Source organism: Macaca fascicularis, chromosome X, assembly GCF_037993035.2.
Source record: "Macaca fascicularis isolate 582-1 chromosome X, T2T-MFA8v1.1".
NCBI classification, from domain to species: domain Eukaryota; kingdom Metazoa; phylum Chordata; class Mammalia; order Primates; family Cercopithecidae; genus Macaca; species Macaca fascicularis.
Window position 1 is genome coordinate 156,107 of NC_088395.1, and position 5,951 is coordinate 162,057.

The following is a 5,951-nucleotide window of genomic DNA, read 5'->3' on the forward strand; positions in this document are numbered from 1 at the left end:
TTGCTAACCATGATGAGGCTTTCTTCCCTAAGGATTAAACAGAAACCAGCCCTTTCAAAGGTGCCACCACTGATATCAACCTCTCCTTTCCTGCCTAATAAGAGACCACCCATGATGGAGAGGTTCTGGCCTGTGTACAGAGGATGCACAGAGCAAGTTTTCATGTCCTCTGCTTCACCTTTTAATGTCAGAGGGCTGAAAACTCTACCCTGGGATCGTGCTAACACTGCCATCTTTTGTACATGGGACCCATGAAGAAGCAAGAAACTCAATTGCACAAGCATGCATTTCTCCTTTCATAAATATTCATGACTCCTCCTAGAGTTTATTAAATATATGTTTTTGCCAATTCCACTCAGCATAAATTACTATTTCCTTTACATCTCCCTTGAAGCATCTGTTTCTGGCTTCTGGCTGGAGGCTATGCTTCCCAGTCTGTGAGAAGGACAATCCTGCAGGCTGCAACTCTTTATAGGAAATAAATCTCTCATTGGGTGTGGTGGCTCATGCCTGTAATCCCAGCACTTTGGGAGGCCAAGGCAGGTGGATCACCTGAGGTCAGGCGTTTGAGACCAGCCTGGCCAACATGATGAAACCCTGTCTCTACTAAAAATACAAAAAATTAGTCAGGCTTGGTGGTGGGCATCTGTAATCCCAGCTAATTGGGAGGCTGAGGCAGGAGAATTGCTTGAACCCAGAAGGTGGAGGTTGCAGTGAGCCGAGATTGCACCATTGCACTCCAGCCTCGGTAACAAGAGTAAAATTCTATCTTAAAAAAAAAAAAAAAAACCATAAAAATAAAGAAATGTCTCCTTTCCAAATTTATGAAATTGTCATTTTGTTAATCATTTTGGATGCTGAAGAACTTGTAATCCAATGAGTAGAAATGTTGGTAGCCCATTTATGGCTGTCAACCTGCCAATTCTCAGGAGTTTGTATGATCCTAAATCTGAAAGAATCTCATCCCATTAGGATTCTTGTCTCCTTTTCTGTTGCCTTTGCCCACTGGCTCTGCCAACAGGGGTCTTTCTTTCTCCTTGGCTATCTTTGGATAGGGGGGCTCCATCTTCTGTACCACCTTAAGGAATGCCTTTTGCATGCATGGCTAAGTCATTGAAAAGCCTACAGTTTCAGTAACATTTTGAGTGAGTACTCTGTGAAGCTGGGTTGGAATCTCAGGCTTCTTTGTCTGGAAGGTAACTCTTGGGATACAAGTTTCTTATCCTAGCTTTGGTTTTGAGGCCTCTGTGTTCTCCTCTTGGGTTGGAAGTTATTCCTGGCTTTTTGTTTCATGGTGTCTCTGAGATCTTGATCTTGCTCTTTTCATGGGAACTTCTCAGTTGACTAAATTCTCCTTTCTCAAACCTCTGCTGACTATGTGTTCCACCAATATGGAGCTAATTCTGTCTACTTCCTTTCCTGTTTGCATGACTTTACTAAGAATAAGAATTATTTAGAACTTAAATGGCTCCTTTGAGAAAATTTTTATCTTCCAAACTGCCTCCTTTTAGATCTTTCCCTTCCCATTTGAGTCTCTCAACTCCCTACAATCACTGAAACTTTAGGCACCCTGATCCATGCCTTGGAGGCTCTCAACATGCTCAAGAATCTGCAAAAGCAAACACCTGGGGCTGAAAAATAAAACAGAAAAAAAAATTATTTCTCAGCCTCTGTAAGATTTTATGTCAAAACAAAAGAAAATCTTACAAATCTACAAAATTATTAGCGAGAAAAAAGCTTTAGCCCTCATATGAAGAAGGTAAAAACTTGTTCCATTTTCTAGAAACACAGTTATAATACAAATAAAAAATGGGGCAAAGACAAAAACCAAGTCTTCTGTATAAACTAGTAAATTTTGTATTATTGTAATCACATTAGTCAGGGTTCTCCCGAAAGGCAGAATCAATGTGATATATGTAGATAGATAGATGAGAGAAGACTCATTAGGGGAATTGGTTCACATAATTATGGAGGCTGAGAAGTTCCACGATAGCCTATCGCCAAGTTGGAGAACTAGGAAAGCGTAGCATGGCTCAGTCCAGGTCAAAAGGACTCAGAATGAGGGAAGCCAATGGTGTAACTCTCATTCTGAGGCCAAAGGCCTGAGACCCTAAAGTTCTGATGTCAAGGGCAGGAGAAGAAGGATGTTTCCATTTCAGAAGGAGATAATTCCCCTTTCCTCTTCCTTTTTGTTCTATCTGTGTTCTCAACCAATTGGATGGTGCCTGTATTCATCCATTTATACACTGCTATGAAGAAATACCCGAGTCTGAGCAATTTATAAAGAACAAAGAGGTTTAATGGGCTGACAGTTCCACATGGCTGGAGGGGCCTCACAACCATGGTGGAAGGGGAAGCAAAGACGTCCTTCTTCACATGGCAGCAACAAGGAGAAGTGCTGAGCCAAATGGGAAAAGCTCCTTATAAAAACATCAGATCATGAGAACTCACTCACTATCATGAGAACAGCATGGCAGTAACCACCACCATGATTCAATCACCTCCAACTGGGTCCCTCCCACGACATGTAGGAATTATAAGAACTACAATTCAAGATGAGATCTGAGTGGGGACACAGCAAAACCATATCTGTGCCCATCTACATTGGGTCAGGGCTATCTCAGTGTCTTCCAGAAATACCCTCACACATATGCCCAGAAATTGTGTTTTACCAGCTGTGTGTCTCTTAATCCAATCAAGTAGATGTCTAAAATTAACCATCAGAATATTTATGCCTGATTCATGGCTGAAATTTCAGGATGAAAGCTATGAAATCTCTATTTGTGTTTGTATGTCTATTAATGTGTGTTATGTATATGTGATATTTTCTTAACTCAGGTTAGCGTTGCAAAATTCATTTATAAAATTCTTTAAAAGTGTTCTAACTTGGCTTGGAAAAACATAAGCATTTATAAATAAATATTCACCAAACTCCTAGAAATATAGGAACTGGTCAAATGTTTTTTAAGTTAACACGATTTGGATAAAACTTAGTTAAATAAGGTTAATATAATATTTTTGGTGTAATAAAACAACTATGTCTTCAAAGTTACCACTATCGAATATAAAACAAACATAAATTCCTATTCTGCTTGAGTTCTACTCAAATAAGCTAATATTATACTTACTAGAAACGTAAAATCTTAAAGCTTTTAAATTTGATTCTAATTAAGTTGTCATTCTTATGAAAAACATTATTTCTTTTTTATGGTGAAAAGATATACATATATTTAGAGTTAGTCAGTTGGACTCGGTTTAGATGATCCTAATTTTGTTGCAACATCCAAAGCATCATAATCAGGAGCGAGTCGAACATATGCCTTCTTCTCTTTATCAGGTCGAATCAGGATGTTGACTGTGGCCACATCCATGTCCCAGAGCTTCTTCACAGCCTGTTTAATCTGGTGCTTGCTGGCTTTAACATCCACAATGAACACAAGTATGTTGTTTTCTTCTATCTTCTTCATGGCCGACTCAGTGGTCAGTGGAAACTTGATGATAGCATAGTGGTCAAGCTTGTTTCTCCTGGGGGTGATCTTCCGAGGATATGTGGGCTGCCTCCGGAGTCGCAGTGTCTTGGGCCACCTCAAGGTGAATGACATGCGGATCTTCTTTTCTGTATGTTGCTGTGGACACCTTTCAACACTGCCTTCTTGGCCTTTAAAGCTTTGGCTTTGGCTTTGGCTTTAGGAGGGGCAGGAACTTCCTTCTTCACTTTCGGTGCCATCTTGTGAAAAGCGAAAAACATTATTTCAAAAATAATTTGTTTATTGTAAATCTGCTTAATAGTAGTTTCCAAAATACTTTTGGTAATTTTTAACCTTAAAGTTAAGCTAAGTAAAAGATTTGCATTAAATATCTAGACCATTTATAAATAAGATACAATACTAAAACATTAATTACTGAACATAAATAATTCAAGTTTATATAATTTTCGCTTCTTATTTTTACAGAGAGACTAAAGATATTTTGGACCATTCATAAACATGTTTTTGTCTACCACAATGAGAAATTGTACGATGAGGAAACACATCCATGTAGATGTTGGGAGATGGTATACTCATACATTTTCTAACCTACTATGGAATGCTAATATATGACAGTTTATAACTGTTTACTTGTTAGTTTTCTCTGGAAAATAAAAGATTACTAAGTATTAAAATTATAATCAATATGTGTAAATAAAACTACTAGAAGCAATAGAATAACTAGAAACAACTCTATGCAAAGCATGCAAGAAAAGTAGGGCATGATTCACAAATAAAGTAGGATGTATTTTTTATAAGGAAAACCTTACAAAAAATACAAATAAAAAGAGATATCTAACCTTCCCTGTGTTATATTTGTATCAGTAAAATGTTGTTTTCAGAAATTATATAAAATTCCTGGAAATTTGTCAATGTCCTCCTTATCCATGCTATGTGCCAGTATAGAGTTATGAGTCATAATTCCAATTATTATTTTAAATGTTGTGCCGGGTGCAGTGGCTTATGCCTGTAATCCCAGCACTTTGGGAGGCCGAGGTGGGTGGATCACAAGGTCAGGAGATCAAGACCATCCTGGCTAACACGGTGAAACCCCATCTCTACTAAAAATACAAAAAATTAGCTGGGCGTGGTGGCGGACACCTGTAGTCACAGCTACTCGGGAGGCTGAGGGAGGAGAATGGCGTGAACCTGGGAGGCGGAGCTTGCAGTGTGCTGAGATCACGCCATTGTACTCAAGCCTGGGTGACAGAGCGAGACTCTGTTTCTAAATAAATAAATAAATAAATGTTGTATGCCACAGAAAAAATCAAATATCCTTGTCAACTGTGGTATAATCACAGCCATTTCATACTCTTTGTCATTTAGATATTATTTCTCCCTGATGCTTTCTTGAAAGCTCCTGCGATCAGCTACAGGTCAGAATGTTCATCTCCGATACAGGACTCCCTCTGAGACTCATGGAAAAGAGTATGACAGGTACTCTGGTTAAAGACTTCTGATGATATTGCTTAAATAACTTTAAGACCATACACTTGACTCAGTGAAGATCTCCAGAAGCCTGGTGGAGAAATTGATGGGGTCATGAGACTGCTAACCCAAGATCCAGCAAGACGGGAATTGATTACGTGGCACTGAATGAACTGATGAAAATTGATTATAATTTTATAGCTTTTTAGAGCATTGCTGGTTCTTTAATGTTCTAGTTTCTGAATTTAAGAAATCTCTTTCTTTTAATTTAACTGTAACTTACAACAAGTTGGTAGATTATACTTTTGTAAACAGAAATGAAGCGTTTACATTTTTTTCCCTGCCTAATCTCTCCAGAATTTTGAAATTCTTACTGAATACTCTTTTTTTCATGATGATATAGTTATTAGCAAAAGTCCAGTAAGAATCTGTTCACCTTATAACAGGACATAATAGGAAAATTTGGTTATATTATCAAGATTTTTACTGGAACATCATATTTTAGAAGTGTACCTAAGATCAGTTACGACCAGCAATTTTAAGGAAGTAGGGTTGACTATTATGGAGACAATGCCTACAAAACACTGTGAGAAATGGGAAAGTTCTTCTTCAAAGATTGTAAAAAGTCACAATTTCTTACTATAAGATTGCTATCCACTGTGTGTGTGTGTGTGTGTGTGTGTGTGTGTGTTCCAAATCAGTTGTCCTAGCTTGCTCCGGCATGCCTGGACAGAACTAGACAAGCCCCAGCCCATAGTGTATGCCATTTCTTATTTGGAGATGCTTCCTTAACTATCCCTGGCAACTTCCTTTTCTTTCTTTGTTCTATTCCCCTTACCTAATTAAGAAAGTTTTAAACTAATAGCCAATTGGGTAAAATGTAAAATGTGAGGTCCTATTCCAGCCAATGGTAACTGGACACAGCAGTAGGGTAGACACATCAGGTTATAAGTAACTCTGTCTCCTTTGTTCGGTGTGCTCTTGTGGCTGGACAGC

At 38.3% G+C, this 5,951-nt stretch overlaps 1 pseudogene; it reads right to left on the reverse strand.

Annotated features, from left to right (window-relative positions):
* Positions 1-2,904: 2,904 nt before the first annotated feature.
* On the reverse strand, positions 2,905-3,727 carry LOC135969315 (large ribosomal subunit protein uL23 pseudogene; annotated as a pseudogene).
* Positions 3,728-5,951: the final 2,224 nt, after the last annotated feature.